General features: G+C 33.5%; 1 non-coding gene across 1 annotated transcript; it reads right to left on the bottom strand.

Annotated features, from left to right (window-relative positions):
* Nucleotides 1–20,129: 20,129 nt before the first annotated feature.
* On the bottom strand, nt 20,130–20,236 carry LOC128036297 (small nucleolar RNA R71). The gene has a single exon (XR_008193095.1). It is a non-coding gene; the product is annotated as a small nucleolar RNA R71 (small nucleolar RNA).
* Nucleotides 20,237–22,130: the final 1,894 nt, after the last annotated feature.

Below are 22,130 nucleotides of genomic sequence, written 5' to 3'. Positions count from 1 at the left end.
CCTAATGGCCAACCCTTGAAACTATCGATGCAATCAAAGGTGTCGGCACAATCAGATGTATCTCTTCCTTTACCTTTTTCACAAAGACTCAAGGAGAATGCACAGGATAAGCAGTACCAACAATTCTTGAACACACTGAAGCAACTTCAGGTCAATATTCTTTTAGTAGATGCTCTGGTGCAAATTCCAAATTACAGGAAATTTATGAAGGAACTCTTGTCCAAAAAGAAGAAGCTCAGTGATATGGAAACTATTGCACTCACAGAAGGCTGTAGTGCTATTTTGACAAATAAGTTTCCCCCAAAAATGAAAGATCTTAGGAGTTTTACTATCCCATATTCAATTGGAAACCATTAGTTGGGTAAAACTTTATGCGACTTGGGAGCTAGCATCAACCTAATGCAACTATCTAGTTTTAGAAAGTTTGGAATTGGTCACATGAAACCTACTGCTGTGGCATTGCAACTAGCTAATCGATCCTTAGGTCAACCTGAAGGGAAAATCAAAGATATCTTAGTTCGTGTGGATAAATTCATTTTTTGACTGATTTTATCATACTTGATTTCAAGGCAGACAAGGAGGCTCCCATAATCTTGGGACGACCATTTTTAGCCACCGGACGAACTCTTATTGATGTTTACAAATATGAACTAACAATGCTAGATGATCTAATTGAGGAAGAATTCGATATACTGTCGATATGTTGTCGATATGCTAGCACAATACTTTGTAAGGAGTTTGCAGTGACATCTAATGATGAATTCTTAGATAATTGTGACAGCATGGTTAAAGCTAATAATATTGAACTCAGGCATGGATGGCAGATTGAATCCTTAGACTTAGCCAATAGAATAGCTCCATTTTTCAAGCCATCTATCGACGAGGCTCCTAATCTGGACTTGAAACCACTACCTACTCATCTTAAATACGTCTTTCTTGGTGATAACAATACTCCCCCAGTTATTGTCTCCGTGACACTGGATGTAACTCAAAAAGAGAAATTGGTCCATATTCTTAAGCAACACAAATGAGCTATTGTTTGGATTATTACTGATATTCAATGCATTAGTCCATCTTTTTGCATACAGAAGATCAAGTTGGAAGATAAAGGCAAGCAATCGGTTGAGCAACAAAGAAGATTAAACGAGAAAATGAAGGAAGTTGTTAAGAAACAAATTATAAAATGGCTTGATGCTGGAATTATTTACCCTATTTCTGATAGTAATTGGGTAAGTCCAGTGCAATGCGATCCTGAAAAGAGTGGCATCACTGTGGTTAGCAATGACAAAGAAAAATTGATTTCTATACGCATTCTTACAGGATGGCGAGTCTGTATGGATTATCGTAAACTTAATGTTGCCACAAGGAATGACCATTTCCTACTTCCTTTCATTGACCAAATGTTGGACACGCTTGCTAGAAGAGCCTATTATTGCTTCTTAGATGGCTATTTTGGGTACAATCAAATTGTTATTACACTGGAGGTTCAAGAGGAAACAATTTTTACTTGTCCCTTTGGTACTTTTGTTTTTCGTCGTATGCCTTTCGGTCTTTGCAACGCACCAGCCACATTTCAAATATGCATGACGGAAGTATTCTCGGATATGATTAAAGATTATTTAGAGGTTTTTATAGATGATTTCTCAATCTATTGGAATGATTTTGATCATTACGTTGACAATTTGGATAAAGTATTACAGCGATGTGAAGACACACGTCTTGTTCTAAATTAGGAAAAATGCCATTTCATGGAAATTGAAGGCATTGTGTTAGGCCATTGCATCTCTAGTCAAGACATTGAAGTAGACAAAGCTAAAGTGGAAATCATTGAGAAATTACCTCCACCAACAAATGTGAAAGGTATTCACAATTTTCTTAGGCATGCAGGGTTTTACCAAAGATTTATTAGAGATTTTTTGAAAATTATAAAGCCTTTATGCTAATTACTAGAACAGAATCGAAAATTCCTTTTTGACGATACATGTCTGGATGTATTCATTCAATTAAAGATGCAACTAGTAAATGCACCCAGTATCGTTGCACCAGATTGGTCTCAACCTTTAGAAGTTATGTATGATGCAACTGACTTTGCTATGGGTGTTGTTCTAAGACAACGCAAGGGAAAAACATTTTACGCCATTATTATGCTAGCAAAACTTTTATAGAAGCTCAAATCAATTATACCACTACAGAAAAAGAATTGTTTGTTGTAGTCTTTACTTTCGACAAGTTTCGCTCTTATCTTGTCGACGCAAAGGTTACCGTATTTACTGATCACTCGCGTTGAGATATCTTTTTTCAAATAAGGATCCAAAACCAAAATTGATATGTTAGATACTATTGTTGCAAGAATTCGAAGTTGAGATAAAAGACCGCAAGGGTTCAGATAATCAAGTTGTAGACCATTTGTCTCGATTGGAAGTTAGCTGTGAAGATGGAAACATACTTCAAATTGTCGACGCATTCCCAAAGGAGAAGTTATTTGCTATAGATACAACCCTTTAGTATGCGAATTTGGTTAATTATTTAGTGTGTAGAAAACTCTCATTGGGTGTCACAGGCCATAAAAAAGAAATAGTTCTTCGTGAAGTAGTAAAGTATCATTAGAACGAGCCGTACTTTTTCAAGGTATGAAATAACAACATTATTCAGTGTTGTGTTTCTGAATAGGAGATGCTTTCAATCCTGAAGCACTATCATGATGCTCCTTATGGAGGTCATTTTAGTGGCATGTGAATGACTGCTAAGGTTCTCCAATCAGGATTCTACTGGCCTTAAATAGTCAAAGATACAAACAATTTTGTGAATCAATGTGATAGGTGTTAACGCATTGGTTCTATATCCCGATGCAATGAAATGTTGTAGCAACTAATTATAGAGGTTGAATTGTTCGATGTTTGGGGTATGGAATTTATGAGACTATTTCCAAGTTTATTTGGAAATCTTTATATATTAGTAGCTATTGACTACGTCTCGAAGTGGGTTGAAGCTGTTGCAGTCCCAAAGGATGATGCAAAGACAGTGCTTAAATTTTTTCACAAGCATATACTCACCCGCTTTGGCACACCAAAGTCATTGATTAGTGATCAGGGTACACACTTCCATTGCAACCAAGTGGCAGCCACACTAAAGAGATCTGGAGTTAATCATAGAATGGCTACTACTTATCATCCGCAAACTAATGGACATGCTGAAGTACCAAAGAAAAATTAAAAACATTGTTGAGAAGGTTGTGAACCCTTCGAGGAAAGATTGGTCTTCCAAATTGGATGACGCTTTATGGGCATTGCGAACAGCTTGCAAAACTCAATTAGGGATGTTAACATATCAATTGGTTTTTGGGAAAACATGTCACTTTCCAGTTGAACTAGAGCACAAAGCAATGTGGGCAATTAAGCAAGTGAACATGGACTATGAAGCTGCTGGAAGAAAAGGCTGCTGGATATCACTAAACTAGAGGAGATTTAGCGAAATGCCTATGAAAATGCTACAATTTACAAGGAAAAGAGCAAATGATGGCATGACAAAATTATTTTACAGCGACAATTTATCGCAGGTCAACAAGTTTTATTATTCAATTCTAGACTGAAACTGCACCCGGATAAATTGTGCTCTCGTTGGTTTGGACCTTTCGAAGTTGTTGAAGTATTTTCTTATAGGGCGGTCACAATTAGAGATTTACATGATGGGCACCAATTCAAAGTGAATGGCCAACCATTGAAACTTTATTTTGGGCATATTAATCAAAAGTAGGCAGAGACCATTAAATTAGTCGAAAAATTTTAATTTTTATTGAAATTATTATTATGTAATTTTATTTAATTTTTTTTCTGAGAATTAGAGGAATTTAATCCACTTGTTCTTAATAGTGTTCCATTGCCATCATCGGAAGGTGTGGCTAATGTGCATGTTTAAGTCTTAGATTAAATATAAAAGTTAAGCTTGGTAAGATATTCATTGCAATTTAATAAATCGACAATAACCTATTCTTTTATACCTTGTGAGCACTTAATATTCTGTTGAATGTTCACGTTGGGGATCCCAGATTATCATTATCATATTTGATCTTACTATTTTCAAGTTATTGCTTCGACGACTACTCTCACAATTTATCTCGTTTCTATCTATTTATTACACTGACATTGATAGTCAAAAGACAACCATCCTTGTGGGATCGATATCTGACAAACTCATATATGTCTACTATACTTGCATCGACAGTGTATGCTTGCACATTATTGTTGTGACGTTAAATAGCAGGTCAAAGCCACACAGCCATGTCTCTAAGCCGTGTAACTCTCTAAGGTCGTGTGTACAAACGTGCACCAAAAATAAAAGAGGCAACATGGTTGTGTTATGCAACCGTGTGGGACACACGAATGTGTGGAAGATCGTGTGTGCCCAAAATACCTTCAAACACAAGCCAAATAACCCAAAATTTCTCAGACTCAAAGCCTTTCATTTTCCATCACAAAAACCAATTCAGAATGTACCAAAACATGTCAAAATATGACAATTCACATTCAAACTATGTGCCTAACCAATATGCCCTCAATGGCGCCACAATTCAAGTATAAACAACAATTGTCTAAACCAAGACATAATCAACATATCCACCTTATTCAATCATCAACCAAGTCCTAAATGTCATATGCCAAAATCATCCATTTATAATAAACTTTCAAATGCAAGCATACTCCATCATAAGTTCATAAATTACCAAAGCCAAAGTTACCATTTTAGCAACATCTCATCAACAAAGGTATCAAGTGAAAAGCTACCATTTTAAGATACCAAAATACAAAATTACATCCCAGATGACACAACTCATCACCAATTGGCCTAATAACATAAACATACCAAAACCCTATTTACTTGGCACTTATAATCGGGCCAAAATAAACAAATAACTGCCGAAAGAGTTGTCGGATAGTGTGATCTCCAACAATGTTCTAATCGACAGCAAAAGTCAAAAAATCTACAAAAAAGAAAAACCAAATAGAGTAAACTTATATAAAGCTTAGTAAGTTCATAAAATAAATCATCACATACCTATCAATTTAATTTATAAAAATACATAACATAGAATAAACATTCCTTTGTCTTGTTTTATCATTCCAACTATATGAAGTGACCAAACCTGAATAATTCATATCATGTTAAGAATCTCATACCAAGATATAATCAAAAAATATATAATCTACTATATCATCTTATTCCATTTCTATTTCAGTAGTAACTATTTTTCCTAAAAAACAATAATAAATTGGCTTTAGATACATGAGAGGGTAATGCTCACATAAGATGACAAAAGGACATTAATTGATACATGATGCTTTTCACACAAGCTTCAAAGAATCTGTAACACATGTAGGATCTCAAGCCATTGGTATGGTATCCATCAACAATCATAGTACTTGATAAATATAACACCGGCACAGAGTGTCTGATACTGTAACACCGATACAAAGTACTAGATACTGTAACACCGTTAAAAAGTACTTGACATGCCCTAATGACATGTCATTTGTATCCTAACAATTCACTAAGTTCACTTGGGCTTATCTTATTTTACAATGATCATTCCATGCCCCAACTTTATCTTCCAAACCATAATCTTTCCATTTCATTACCATTCAATAGATCATAGCCTCATTCAAATTCATATAATCAAACACATAATTAATTAAGAAATTAATAAACATAATAAACGCAATACAAACTTACCAAAATACTATAGCTATCAACACTCGATGATGACTACTCCACAACTTTTTCTTTCCCCCGATTATCAACCAAAGGATGAAGATGATAATTTGTTTCTTATTTAGTTTATGTTTTATTTATTATTAATTTACCTTTTACCCTTTTAACAATTAACATAACATACTTAATATAGCTTACTATATTTTCCACTCAAAATATATAAGATATATTTACCTACCAAATCCTCAAATTTTGATATTATTCCCAATTAACGCATTTAACTTAATAGAAATTAACTTTTGTGACTTTTACAATTTAGTTCTTTTTACTCAATTAACTATCTAAATGTTAAAATTTTCTAACCAAATTTTAATATGACAATGTAATAACTATATAAATATTAAATAGAAAAATTACTAACTGACTAGTCGAAATCGTGGTCTTGAAACCACTATTTTTGATACCATTGGAAACGGGCTATTACAACTCTTCCCCTAAACGAATTTTCGTCCTCGAAAATCTTACCAGAGAAAAGGTTCAGACATTGTAATTTCATAGCTGCCTCGGGTACTCAAGTGGCTTCCTCAACACCATGATGTTTCCATAAAACTTTCACTAAAGATATTTGTTTGTTCCAAAGTTCTTTAATCTTTCAAGCCAAAATTCTATCTAATTCTTCATTGTTGATCATATCGAGTTGTAACTCTATTTCAACAAAAGAAATCACATGAGAATAATTTGATCTGTACCATCTCAACATCGAGACATGGAAAACATTGTGAATCTTTTCAAGTTTTGTTAGTAAATCCAAACATTATTCTACAGGGCCTATTCTTTCAATAACTTCGTACGGACCAATAAACCTGGGACTGAGTTTTCCTTTTCAGTCGAAACGAAGAACTTTCTTCCTGGGTGACACTTTTAGGAATACTTTTTCATCGACTTGAAATTCAATATGTTTTCTTTTTAAATCAGAGTACTATTTCTAACAGTCTGAAGCTGTAACACCCAAAAATAGGACCTAGGAGTTTTAGGGGTATTTTAGGGATTTTAGCATTAGAGTGTTTAGAATTTTGCAACATTCTTTATCGATAATTTTTTGATTGGTTTTTAGAAAATTAAGTCAATTTTTTAAAAAGGAGTTTTAAAGACATTTAATTTTGAAAATTGGACTGATTTGTAAAAGAGTCAAAATTGTGAGTTTTTAAGAAGCAATGAAACCAAATTTTAAAAATCACCCTAATATCATCCCCACCTATAAATTTCACGTTAGTCTCTTTCCCCATATTGTGTGTTGTTGTTCATTATTTGAAAAAGCCTCTCCTAATCGATTTTGATTCATAAACTCTATTCCATTGTTTTCTATCAACCTCCTAGTCATAAACCTCCATTAAATATCAAGAAAAACACCCCAAAATCACTATAGTTTTCTCTGTTGTCAAGCTTTTTGGTTTTTCAGGTTTTCAATCAAACGCTTTTATTTTCATCATCTAAGGTAACGATTCAACTTATAATTAGTTTTAAATGTTATTTAGTCTTTTAAATCGAATTATTAGTCATTAAATCGCATCTTTTGATTAAAAGCCAAAAATAGAGTCGTTAACGGTGACTTTCGTGATTTTAGGTAAAAATGTTGTTTCAAAGTGTTTTTCAACTTTTTTTGACATGATTAAGAGGTTTCTGAATTTTTTTGAAGTTTTTTTAAATATTTCTAATGTTTTAATGAATTTTCGTTAAAATTGCCATAAACAGTTCGAAAAAGTCGATACCATGAATTGAGTAGTTTTGTGAGGTTTAAAGGTTGAGAATTAGTCATAGGTGAATTATAAGATGAACAGAATTGGTTTTGGGCAAAAAGATTAAGTGTAGACCGACATATTCGAATTTAAATTTTTCCGTGTTAAAGGTTTTAGTTACATGAGAACTTAGTTTAGGCTTATGTTTTTAATTGCTTGTAGTGAGCCCTTAGCTGATTTTTGAATGTATTGTTGTGTAAATTTTTGTGTTGAAGCTTCGGATTCATTAGGACCTTCTATGAGTGGAGATAAAGGCAAGGAAAAGCTAGTTTGAGCTTTTGGCATTTCGACGAAAGTGTAATTGATGAGTGTTTAGGGTAATTGCTTGTGGAGATGGTTCAATACATTATTTGGGAATTTAGTAGTACCCTAAACCCCTACTCCAAATTCCAAGTGTAAGCTTTCTCATACCTATGTTATCTTGTGAACAATATGCTTATGTGTTTGTGAATATGTGAATTGAAATTAGATGCTATAACAAGTGATATGTGGTTATGATAACCGTTGTGAAAGTGAAAATGTGTACATGTTATGTATATGTTAAGTGTTAATGAAAATGTTTTCCTATGCAAATATGCAGTGATAGTGCACGGATAATCGGTAAGTGATATGTGTTTGATTTTGGACATTTTAGCCTTGCGATCTTGAAATCATTGGATATAGTTGGCATGGCATAGGATTGTAAGTACTCACCTATATGCACAATGATTTTGGGCATTTAAACCCTAGGACATGTGGGAGGAATAAGGAAATGTGAACTAAGCTCCATTCAACGGGACATGTGAGGGGAAACAAGGAGAGTGTTAGCTTTATACTTCACTTTTAGGACATGTTTGACTCTAGAAGTCTATGTGGTGTGTTGGAGATCCGTGTATCCGATGAGTAATAATAGAGCTCACTTTTATGTTTCATAGCTCAAATGTCAAATTATCTTAAATTATGAATATATTTGCAGTATGATATGTGTCTATATGTCATGTGACCATTATGCAATTTATCTATAAACATGTTTTTGAGTATTCTGATTTATGCTTAAATGTTATATGATTATATGAGTACTGTGATATATGCTTAAATGTTATGTTTTTATACGAGTATTGTGATATATGCTTGAGTGTTAGGTGATTATATGTGTAATAGGATATATGCTTAAAATTGAATATGTTTACCATGTAGAAGAACTAGAAAATAATGCACGAGTAGGTATACTATGACACTAGCGTTGGAACTGTTGAGGTTGTGCTATATGGTTATTTTGTTGATGCTTGATGAATTGTTTGCATGGTAGTTATTCTAGGCATTCACTGAGTTTGTTAAGCTCACCTATTCCTTTTTAACCATTGCAGATTAGTTGTGTGCCTATGTGAGTAATGTGGTTTTCGAAAGTTGATCCAAGCAAGTCCTTTTCCGTTATTTCGTAAGTGTTATTTTTATTTGTTTATGTTTTGGGGATAAGGCAATATGGTAGAATTTCACTGATATTTGTAATGATGTTTTGGATGTTTCCATAGACTATATGCTTATAAGATTCATTTCGTATTAAGTTGATTATAGCTCGAACTTACTTTAGATGTTTGAGACTAGTATGATAGTCATTTTGACATTTATTTGATGATGATATGATAGCATGATAATTTGGTACATGTTGGAATGACTTATATGCTTATGTATGTTGTATTTTTCTAGTTTGAAGCAAAGGTATCGATATTCGTGTTGCAAATTTGATACTTCTATGATTTGAAATGTGTAGGCAGTCAGAATCATACTTTGGTATCGATACCCTATCACGAGTATCGATACCCAGGTAGAAATATCGATACTTGGGTAGAGGTACCGATAGTTTTTGAGGTTTGGGTTTTTAAGAAAGAAATAGTAAGAAGTTTTGGTACCGATTTTCCAAGCAGTATTGATACCACTTGAGAGAATTATCAATACCTTTGTTACAGTATCGATACCTACATGATTATCTTGGAAATTTTGCTAACTGGTCCTAATGCATGTTTGATTATTAATATAAGTTTATTTAAAGTATGTTTGGCGTGTTTTAATGATGATTGATATATGTTTGACTAAAAAAATTATAAGTTCATTAATAAAGAGGATGATTTCTTAATAATATTACAATTTACTGTGAGTATGACATGAGACAGTGGTGTGGCATCCTGATATTCGGGCTTGGCGACCAACCCGGGTATAGGGTGTTACAGAAGCAACTTTCAAACAATATTGAATAATCTTGACTTTATCTTCAGTCTCGCGGATCAAATCTGTACTAGAAATCTTTCTATCACTTAACTCAGTCCAATACAATGGAGTTCTGCATTTCTACCCAAAGAAAGCTTCACATGGTGTTGTTTTTATACTTGACTGGTAAGAGTTGTTATAAGAAAATTCAAGTAACAGAAAAAAATTTTCCCAACTATCCTCAAATTTAAGAATATAACATCGAACCATATTTTCGAGTACCTGAATTACCCACTCTGACTAACTATCCATTTGCAGATGAAAAGCTGTGCCAAATTTTAACTTGGTACCCAGAGCTTCATGTAACTTACCCCAAAACCTAGAGGTAAATCTTGAGTCGCAATCCAAAATAATTGATAGCAGAACACCATGTAATCTAACTATTTCAAAAATATACAATTCTGCCAATTTATCAAGTGAGTAATATGTACGTACTCGTATAAAATACGTAGACTTCGTTAATTCATCAACTATAACCTAGATTTCATCTTTCTTTTTCGATGTGAATGGTAACCCTGATACGAAGTCCATAGTAACATGCTCCTATTTCCACTCGAGAATCATAATAGGCTGCAACAACCCAGATGGAACTTGATGCTTGACTTTTACCTATTAACACACAAGGCATTTAGATACAAACTCAGAAATCTCGCATTTCATTCCCGGCCACCAATGCATTTGGTTCAAATCACAATACATTTTTGTGCTTCTCGGGTGTAACGAATAAACATAGTTTTGATATTCATTTAAAATGTTTTGTTTCAACTGTGTATCATTAGGTACACACAATCTATTATGAAAAAATAAATTGTTGTCTGAACTAATACTATAATCGACTATTTGACCATTTCAACCATTTCCCATTTACCTAATAAATTGGGATCATCAAACTGCAATTCTCAAATTTTCTGTAAAAACAAAGGCTTAGCCTTCAACTCTGTTAAAATAGAACCATCACGCTCAAACTTAAGCTGAGCATTCATCGATCAGAGAGCAAAAAGGGATTTCCAACTCCAAGTATCAACAATAACGTTTTCTTTACCCAAATGATAGTCTATCACCAGATCATAGTCTTTTAGTAACTCAAGTCACCTCTGTTGATGTAGATTTAACTTTTTTTGAGTGATCAATTATTTCAGACTTTTGTGGTCGATATAAACATGAAATTTCTCGTCATATAGATACTAATGCAAAATTTTCAATTCAAATACAATTGCAGCTAACTCAAGGTCGTGTGTCAGGTAATTCTTCTTATGAGTTTTAACCTGTTTAGAAGCATACGTAATAACCTTGCCTTCCAACATCAAAACTTATCCCAAACTGTTCAAGGAAGCATCACTGTAAACAAAAAATTCTTTCCGGGATTTAGGCTGTGTTAACACTGGTGCCTCTGTCAATATACTCTTCAATAGATGAAAAATTTGTTGACATTTATCATACCACACAAAGCTAACATCTTTTTTGTAACAGTTTCGTTATAGGTAAAGCCATTATCAAGAAATTTTTAACAAATCATCAATAGTATCAAGAGAATCCCAGGAAACTATCTAACTTAGAAACATTTTGCGGAGGCTTATAATTCAAAATAGCAGAAATCTTGCTCGGATCAACACATATCCCTTCAGCTAAAATTATATGACCGAGAAATCTGACTTCTTTGAGCCAAAACTCACATTTACTAAACTTTTCATACAATTTTTTTCACGTAAGGTCTGTAATATGATTCTCAAATGCTAGGCATGCTCAAATTCTTTTTCAGAGTAAATCAGAATGTCATCAATAAAAACAACAATGAACCTATCGAGGTGAGGCTGAAAAACTTGATTCATGAAATTCATAAATGTTGTCAGGGCATTCATGAATTCAAAAGGTATGACTAGAAACTTGTAGTTTCCGTAACGGGTTCTAAATGCTATTTTTGGTACAACGACATCTTTCACTCACAACTGATAGTAACCAAATTTGAGATCAATCTACGAAAACATTATGGCACCTTTCAGTTGATCGAATAAATCATCAATATGAGGCAATGAATATTTATTTTGTTTATTGTGACTTTATTCAATTACCAATAGTCTATACACAATCTCATTGACCTGTCTTTATTTTTCACAAACAAAACAGGTGCACCCCAATGTGATATACTCGGTCGAATAAAACCTGTCAATTAATTCTTACAACTAAGCTTTTAATTCTTTTATTTCGATTGAAGCCACTCTGTATGGAGAAATCGAGATCGAAGCGGTCCCTGACATTAATTCAATAGCAAACTCAACCTCTCATTTTGGCAGAAAACTCGAAATTCCTTAGAAAAAACATTTGTAAACTCAAAAACTATCAATACCTAATCAACTTTCAATTCAGATACTCTGGAGTCCAGGATATAAGCTAAAAATGCATCACAGCCTTTTCAAATCAATTTTAGCTCAAAAATAGCTGAAATTATACTTGAAACATAGTCAGACTTAATAGATTCAACAGACATCAGTTCACCATTCTGAAATTTTAAATCAATTTTTTTTTGTTGGCAATTCACTACATCATCATGAATACTCAACCAATCCATTCCCAAGATAACGTCAAATTCATCAAATGGCAGTAACATCAGATCAACAAGAAAGTCCTAGCCCTGAATTTTTAGTGAACACTATTTGCAAACCAAATCAACTATGACACTTTGACCTAACGAGTTCATTACTTTCACGACATATTCAATTAACTCAACTGATAAACTATTTTCAGTTACTAAAGTAGTGCATATATATGAATGTGTTGACTCAGGGTCAATTAATGAACTTTAGGCTTAATGGTCCTAGTGACCCAAGTTTGAGCCACTCCTTCCTCTATTATTTTTGTAAATCAAGCAAGCCATTGGGTAAATTTTTTGTGCCACCATAGGGTTTAGAAACCCTAGTTATTTAACCAATTATTTCATAACTAGATTTTACATCTTGCCCCTTCTCAAAATTCCAATAAAATTAGCTTTCCACCATCTTTTTCTCTTCTTTTCTCTCTTTCTTGCACCATATTTCCTTCTTTGTGCTATTAATTATTTTTCTTTCCCGTATTGAATCATTCTCCATTCAAATGTTTTCTAATGAAGGTTAGATTATCGTCAAATAGCATCTATTATCTTTTTCAAAATTCGGTAAGTACACTTCATTTCAACAATTAGATCTCGTATATCCATAATATCATTATCCCACGTTAATTTTTTAGCTCGATTAAACAATATTTTTTTATCTTGTCAAAATCTTGATATAATTTGTTAATTCGTGTGTATTTTCTATTGAAGGGTCAAATCTAGGTGAATTGGATCAGAATTGATCGTAAAGGTTGTCGGTAAGACTCGAGGTGACAGTTGTGTGCCTTTTTCAAGTGTATTGGTAGTGGTTATGTGTAGTTTTAGGGCCACATGGTCTCCCACATGGGCATGTGGACCACATGGGTGGAGCACATGACCATGTGCACCTGTAATTAGTAGGGTAATAAGTGAACCACATGGCCTGCCACATGACCATGTCCTTACTGTAAGGTATTTTATCATTTTCCATACGACATCAGGCTGTTACACGGCCTGGATACTCGACCGTGTAACCTCTTCCACGTGGCCATGTAACCTCTATTTTACAATTTTTTTCCAGAAAATTACAATATGTTCAGTTTAGTCCTTGTATGATCCCCGAATTTTTTATAGATATTTTGTGCACTCGATTGAGCCCCTGATATTATGTATATTTTGGAATATATGATTTGATTGACTAAATTGCTATTGTTATATGAATGAAATGAGCTACGATACATGCCTACTATCACTATATACTCAATGAACTGTTACTGTTGCTATTGCTGTTATATTGTTGATTGCATGTTCAACATCCCTACTGTTATTGTTAAACTGGTTGCATGATAAGCATGGCTACTATTTTTATACTACACTATTATTAGCATGCCATGTTGCATAGCATGGGGATTAGGGCAATTTGAAAGGATGAAGTACTGATAGTTTTAAATCTGCAAACACTGTTGGTTCATCCATAACTTATTGGCAATTTATTTGCAATCTTTTTTATCTGAAAACTATTGTGGCTTACCTTTTATTTTTACTGGCAGTTCGTTTGCAATTACTGGTGGTTTATCCACAATGCAGTGTGTAGGGATGGATAACTTTCGGAGAAATCTTACTATGATGTGTAGCAGAGTATAGGTAGGAACTTTTTTGTTAAACATGAATTGCATTGACATTCACAAGCATGCTCAAATAAACTGTTAAATTTTGTGTTGCTATACGATGTGTTAGTTTTGAGAACTATTATTTTGTATGCTTTATCTATTGTTTTGCATTGTTTCACGCATACATAGTCCATCATCCACTCAAGATTAAGGTATGCCATACTATGAACATCACAAGTGAATAAATCCATGAATGAATTTAGTATTTATTCTACTTAGTTCTTATCAATGTGCTGTCAATCAAGTCAGTCACATCTATATCTTTATCTTCTACGACTCATCCACTCCGATGCCCAAGACAAATTATCTCCCCAATTGGACTTGATAGGCGACATATTAGTTTTTCAATTGGTTTTCTCATTTTTTATTAGACTAAGAACATGTTTAAGTTTGTTTACTAATATAAGTTGTCTTTTCGTATTACAATCCAACCATGTAGTACCTTTAGTATTAGTTAAAAATTAGACAACCAATGAGCAAATATTTGCTTCAATTTTGATTTGCAAGCAAAAAATATTGAGGAAAATATGTAAAAGATATTAATGTCACTCATGAATAATTTTAATAACCAATCTATTCGAAAAAAGTACAATTGTACATAGACAAAAACACTACACTTAATGCACTAGATCAAATAAATATAACCTAAAAGAAAGTGACATTGATTCATGCCATGTAGCCTCTATTAATTTCTCATAAGCTTATTTTATCCCCACACACCAACAGATCCATAATACCTTTTTTGTTCACTGATTTCAACCTTTATTATGTCACATCTACTTCTATTAACCTTGCATCATGTTTAGATCAGGTTGGAAAGTTTGGTGTTCTTCCTATGTCCAAACATACACTTTATTGTCAAGAAATCACCTAACTATTATTTTTGTCAAAAAAATTAGATATATTTACCTTTATTACAAATATCCTACCTAATCAATAATCCTTTCCAAATTTTCGTGCTTAAAGATTTTACTTCTACACTTTCAAAAAGTAGTACAAATAACAACTTAGCCTTGGAGAATGATAATAGACCAAAAGGCTTGAATGCTAGAGTGAACCTAAATGGCCTATTTGGTCTCTTCCTTGAAGCATAAGGCCTTTTAAAGAATAACCAAAACTTCACCTAGCTGGAGATTTCTAATGCAAAGAAAAAAGACTCTTCTCTAAAATCGAGCTACTCTGTAGTGATAGTTAACAAAAATTTTAAACTTAATGTCTTAGAGAGGAGGTTACACCTTGCTTAAGAAAACTTATTCTTCTTCTATATCAGTGATCAAATGGGTTAGGCCAGGAAAAGTTCAAAGGGAAAGGTTTTAAAATTAGGAAAGGAAAAATCCTTTAATGTCAGCTAAAAATGAATTTGAAGCCATTGTTGAAATCCTACTGTATATTGAATGCAGTGAGGGTGCCTCTATGAGTGAATATGTAAAGTTTGTCGCTAGTAATGTAGTGTATAGGTTTGATTTTTTGCAATACTAAGGCCAATTAGTACTACTTTCCCTTTTATTTTATTATTACCTTTAAAGTATTTGATTGAAATTGTTAAGGGGTATGAAAACCCCCATTTTGATTGATTTATTAAGGAGTATTGTCAAGAGCATGACATGGATATCTTAGCTTTTTTATACTAGAATTAGTAGGAAAAAAGTTTGATCAGGTGATTTAGAAATTTGGATTTCCGTTCTCATATCATGTTTTAGCTTGTGTCTTTGTGGGTGGAATATGAATATGCTAGGAAGCTTTTATCTCTACAAAAATTGAAAAGGAATACTTTAAGGGAGGGAGACATGCAAATTAGGCCTGGATATTCAGATTTGGCATGGTGATACGGTGGCAATGGAACCAAAGTCCTCTGTGTTTCAAATAATACCTATCATCGAACAAGCAAAGAGGAGGATTGTTTATCTTATACATCCATGTTACCAGGTCTGAAGATCATCTCTTATATGAAAAAATTCAAGAATAATTGGTCAATTGGATTAACTTATCGCATTTTTCGATTTTAATAACGGTGGATAGATTTGTAGAGAAATACCATTTTGATAGATCTTTCTCTAACAAGAGTTCTTATGAGCTTATTTGGACACAAAATTCATAGCCTAACAATCACTTCCTATAGTTTCAATTGGGAATCCTTATGGAGAATCAAATTTCTATTCAAGATAATTTTATTTCTTTGGAAACTATGCAATCAACTTTTTTCCATTGAAGTTGAGCTTCGAAAGAGAGATATGTCAATTGTAGGCACTTCTTTGATTTGCAAATTACATACTAAATTTTTGGATCAATTGTTTCACACTTGTACCTTTGCTTGAGTTAGGGGTGTAAATGAGACACTGGTATTCACAAGCATTTCTATTTTGACTAAAAAAATTGAACTCTATTTGGTAATTATCAAGTCGAGGTTGAGCTTGAGCAACTTGAACTATCAATCGAGCCAAATTTGAGTTTGGTAATACTAAATGGCTCACAAGCTTTATCGAGCTTTTCATATTTTTATATAAATAAATTATAATATTAACCTTAATATATATTATTAACCCTAAGCTTAATTATTGAGTTGAGCTTGAGCTTGAGGAAAAAAATTGGTAAACGAGTGTAATCGAACTCGAGCTCAAGTAGCTCAATGATATCAAAAGTGAAGCTCAAGCTTAAAAGTAGATGCTCGATTGAGCTTGAGCCGAGTATCGAGATCAAAAATAGAAAGTTGAGCTCAAGCTCGAGCTTGACAATATTCAAGCTCAACTTCGCTCGATTAAAACTCTAGCTTGGGTTGTTTGGATTGATTTTAACTTATCTCTAGATGGAATGATTCCAATACGCCCGATATTTCTAATTGGACCCAACACTGAAACCAATTGTATAGCTGCAAATATAGTGGTAACTTATAATAAAAAATTCGACCAACATATACTACGTCAACATGGATCTATAAATCAACCCAATGCTTCCATCTTGATAATTGCAAGTATGCCAAGTTGATGAATGTTAGCGTTGGGGATTTAATTTAATTGGAGATCCGAGCTTCTTATTGGTGCAACATTAGCAGAAGATAAATGATAGTGACATCTCTTTTCAGCCAACGGTTGGCTCACACTTTACATGGTCTGGCTATTCATATAGCAAAGAAAGTTGCTATACTTAGTCTAGTTGGCATACTTATCATTTTTCTATATTTTTGTTATGACATTAAATTATTTACCAAATTTATAAGAAAAAATACATCACATTATTATAATTCTTAGTTAACAATTTACACTACTTAAATACCAAATACTCTAACTTGGTAATATATAAATGCTCCATCTTGTTTATGTATTATAATCTTCCTTTTGCCATTTTAAAATTTTCCAAAATAATTTTTCTTTTGAGCAAATAATTTTTTATATACTTTATTACCATTAATTACTAGACATTGTCATGGCGTAAATGCATGTATGGTATGTGTGAACACTTGCCTTTTATATACTTATGTATACCTTATTTTTATCTAGCATTACCATTTATAAATTAATATATAAAATATTTATGATTCTTTTTAAAATATGGATAAAATATGTTATTATTCCATGTACTTCTATCGAATTTAAGAGTTAGCCCTCATACTTTAAAAGCTAACAATTCCATCCTTTTACTTTATCAATTTGAAGATCCTAGTCGTATCAATTTAAACACGAAATTTACACATTTTTACATACCCTTTTTAACTTAAAATCATACAATTTCGATAAAATTCTTGTCAAAAATAATTAATTTTTACAAAATAATTAAAGTGCACTTAAAATATGAACATGTTTAATTTTAGTTAATTTTATAATTAATTTTGATGAATTTTGGTTATTTTCGATAGATTTGCACAAATGGCGAAAAGTGGCTCGGCAGACACTGTTAGAAGCACAAAACTGAGAAGCAATTTGAAGTATCGAGGCGAACTAAATTTCAGCCTAAGACGGTCCAAAATTATATGTATTAATTCATAATATAATTAATTTTAATTTATATCCAATTTAATTTGGGTTAATAAATTATTATTAATTAATTATGAAAAAGTGGTCCAGTTGAACTAAACCAAGTGAACCGAACCGACCAAGAAATGGACAGCACAAAAACCATCCCAAGCGCTGACCCAAATAAGATTATTAGCTAATTATTTAAGCTTGCAAAGAGGCCCTTGAAGACTTGTTCAGGTTGCATTCAAACCCCACTACAATTGGTGGTTTTATAGATTTGCCCTAAGCCTAAATTAGCAAAGTTGAAACTACCAACCTTGCCACATGTGTGGCCAGCCAAGGGAGATCTCTTTGGCTGATAATTTTAGCTATTTTTAGCAGCCCTCCTCAACTATAAAACCCCCCTTAGGCCGGTCATTTTAGAAACACACCTCAAGCATTCACATCTTTCCTCTCTTTTCTCCACTTTCTCTCTTCTTTTCCATTACAAAATTCCCTTGCTCTCTTTTCGATTCCTCCTCTTGGGAAAGGGGCATTCATCAGGTATTTGGAGCATCAATTTTTGTTATAGGCCTCGAAAAAACACCGGATTTGATTCTTGTTCCCTATCTTTTTAATTTTTGTTGTTGAAGTGGTTAATTTAATCAATTTAGCTTGAATTTAATTCGTGTTAGGTTGATTGTGTTTCGTTTTTTAAAATTATTAAAATTGTGGTTACATTGTTATAGGCCTCGGTAAGATGCTTGATTAAGTAAAATCATGACTAAGTTATTCTTGCATTACAATTGTTAGGTAACTAATGAATTAATTATTTAAACGGATTGAAATTGTAATTAATGGACACAATACTTAATCAGTGCATGTTTAATCATCTAAGGTAGCTGAGCGTTAGATTAGCAACGATATCTGACGATACATTTGCCTTGCATAACTTGCAAGATTATTGTGATTAAACTGTTTCAAGGTAAGGATACTTTGTTACCTCACATAGTATTTTATGTGCTTATTAAATCGATTTAATTGTTTGAATTGACATAGGGATATGTACAAGAGATTATTTTGATTTAATATGTATGTATGTACAATAACATATTTGCCTATTAAGATTTGTTTAATCAATTGTATTGTCATAAGGATATAGTCAAGAGATAAATGGATTTTGGTAGGTGAGTATGTTCATAAGTTAGCAAATTACCGGGTTTAGTGAACTTATTCGTAACAATATAAACATGAGTTTAATGATTCTAAGTTAAGAAATGTAATTAATCTAACACAATTATTTCATCTTGATTAAAACCGTATTTTGAAATCATGCATTTAAGATTTATTTATTTAGTTCACTTAGTTTAAAATCTTATTTTTTAATCACCCTCTTCAAACAAAATATTTTTCTTCACCAAAGTGTTTTAAATAGCATTTATAAATAATTTTTTCACAGTCTCTGTGGGTACGATAACTCGACATTTACTTGTCACTTTATTACTTGTTGTGATTGTGTACACTTGCACATTTCCGTCGTTCCAAGTTTTTGGCACCGTTGTCGAGGACTGTGTTTTAAAAAAGTCATTATTTGTGAAGTTGTTAGTTTGCATTTTGGTTTTTTTTTGTTCAAATTTTAACTTAGTTAATTTTTCTATGATTATTTCAGGTGTTTATGAGTATTGATCGAATCATCGATTTACTCCCTGTAGACTCTGAGATTGAATGAACTTTTCGACAGTGAAGAAGACAAGCAAGTCAGAGAAGGACTGAAGAGATGAACTTCGAAAATCTGAATCAAGGAAACGAAGCAAACCTTGCTCAAAATCCTATCCTTATTGCTGATGATAGGGATAGAGCTTTGAGATAGTATGCCATGCTAGTATTTCATGATATTAATCTGGGTATTAAGAGACCCGAAATTGAGGCACAATAGTTCGAGTTGAAGCCAGTCATGTTCCATATGTTTCAGACAGTGGGCCAATTCAGTGGAATGCCTACCGAAGATCCTCACCTACACTTAAGACTGTTTATGGAGGTGAGCAATTCTTTTAAGTTGGCCAGAGTACTCGAAGATGCATTACGATTAAAGTTGTCCCCATATTCACTAAGGGACAGAGCTTGAGTTTGGTTGAACTCATTACCACCAAACTCAATTTCAACATGGCAAAAGTTAGCAGAAAAATTCCTTATTAAGTATTTCCCGCCTAGCAAGAATGCTAAGTTGAGGAACGAGATCATTGCTTTCCAACAAATGTATGATGAGTCATTGTATGAGGCATGGGAAAGGTATAAAGAATTATTATAGAAGTGCCCTCATCACGGAATCCCATGTTGCATACAACTTGAGACATTTTGTAATGGTCTTAATGCTCACACGAGGATGGTAGTGGACGCTTCCGCTAATGGTGCTCTCCTTTCTAGGTATTATAATAAGGCTTTTAAAATCATTGAGAGGATTGCCAGTAACAATTATCAATGGACAACCAATCGAGTAGCGTCAGAAAGATGAGTAGTTGGAATACATGAAGAAGACACTCTTACTTCACTCGCATCTCAAGTATCATCAATATCCTCAATGTTAAAAAATCTTACTACTAATGGGTGTAATAGTTTTGCAGCACAGCCACTGAATGAACTTGAAAATGTATCCTGTGTTTATTGTGGGGAAGGACATTTGTTCGAAGAATGTTCATCGAACCCAGAATCTGTGTATTATGTGGGTAACCAGAACCAAAATTGAGGAAGCCAAGGGATGCAATCCAATTTCTATAACCCATCATGGCGAAACCACCCAAATTTTTCCTGGAGTAACTAAGGGGCAGGAACCAATAACAATTATGTCCAACCTAGATCGACCCAGCCACCTAGTTTTTCCCAACAAGCTCAGAAACCAACCCAAGTTAAACTGTCCAATAGCCTAAAGAATCTATTGAAGGCATAAATGGCGAAAAATGATGCCTCTCTAAGGAATTTGGAGAATCAAGTGGGCCAGCTTGCAACTAAACTTAGAAACCAACTACAAGGTGCTTTACCTAGTGATACGAAGAATTCAAGGAATATAGGGAAGGAGCATTGTAAAGTGTTAATATTGAGGAGCGAAAAGACTTTAGAGTACAATTTCATCGAAGTTGAGAAGGAGCCAGCTGACGCTCAAGACTCAAAGGAAGTTCAGCCGAGTGTTGAAGTTCCAGTTTCACCGAAAATTGAATCTGCAAAATCTGACAAGGTAACTTCTGAACCAGCTAATTCTGATTAACTAATAACTCCGTTAGATGCAGAATTGCCACAGAAAATGAATTAACCCGTTCCAGTAAAGAAACCTCCACCACCCTACCCTCAAAGACTTCAGAAGCAGAAGTAGGAAATTCAATTCAAGAAGTTCCTAGACGTACTCAAACAACTTCATATCAACATCTTGTTTGTTGAAGCACTTAAAAAAATGTCGAAATACGTCAAATTCATGAAGGATACCCTATCTAAAAAATGAAGGCTTGGAAAATTTGAGACGGTAGCCCTAACGAAGGAATGCAGTCCATATCTTCAAGACAAACTACCCCCAAAATTGAAGGATTTTGGATGTTTTACCATACCTTGCAATATTGGAGCAACGTATTATGGTAAGGCACTATGTGACTTGGGTGCGAGTATCAACTTGATGCCCATGTCAATATTTAGGAAGTTGGGGATAGGTGAAGTTAGACCTAATACAGTTACACTTCAATTAGCAGATCGATCCTTAGCACATCCAGAAGGAAAAATTGAGGACGTATTGGTACGTGTAGATAAATTTATCTTTCCTGCTGAATTTGTGATTCTAGACTTTGAAGCAGACAAATAGGTGTCAATCATCCTAGACCATTCTTAGCAACCGGAAGGACCCTTATTAATGTGCAGAAGGGCGAGCTTACTATGCGTGTTCAGGATGATCATGCAACATTTAACATTTTCAAGTTTATGCGATTTCCTGACACAATTGATGATTGTTCTACAATGTCTAATTTAAAGGATTTAATCATGGAGAAGGAACTCAATTATGTTGAGGACCCATTGGAATAAATTTTGACATTAGATCCTCCAAATGATGAAGAAAATGATGAATACTTAGCTTTGTTAGAAGCTAATCAAAGGGGATTTAATCTGCAATCCCGCTTTGAATCTTTGGATTTAGAGAAAAGGGATTATGCCCAACCAAAAGCGTCAATCGAGGAGCCACCTAAAT

This window comes from Gossypium raimondii, chromosome 13 (assembly GCF_025698545.1).
Source record: "Gossypium raimondii isolate GPD5lz chromosome 13, ASM2569854v1, whole genome shotgun sequence".
Taxonomy (NCBI): domain Eukaryota; kingdom Viridiplantae; phylum Streptophyta; class Magnoliopsida; order Malvales; family Malvaceae; genus Gossypium; species Gossypium raimondii.
This window is presented reverse-complemented; position numbering and strand designations above follow the sequence as displayed.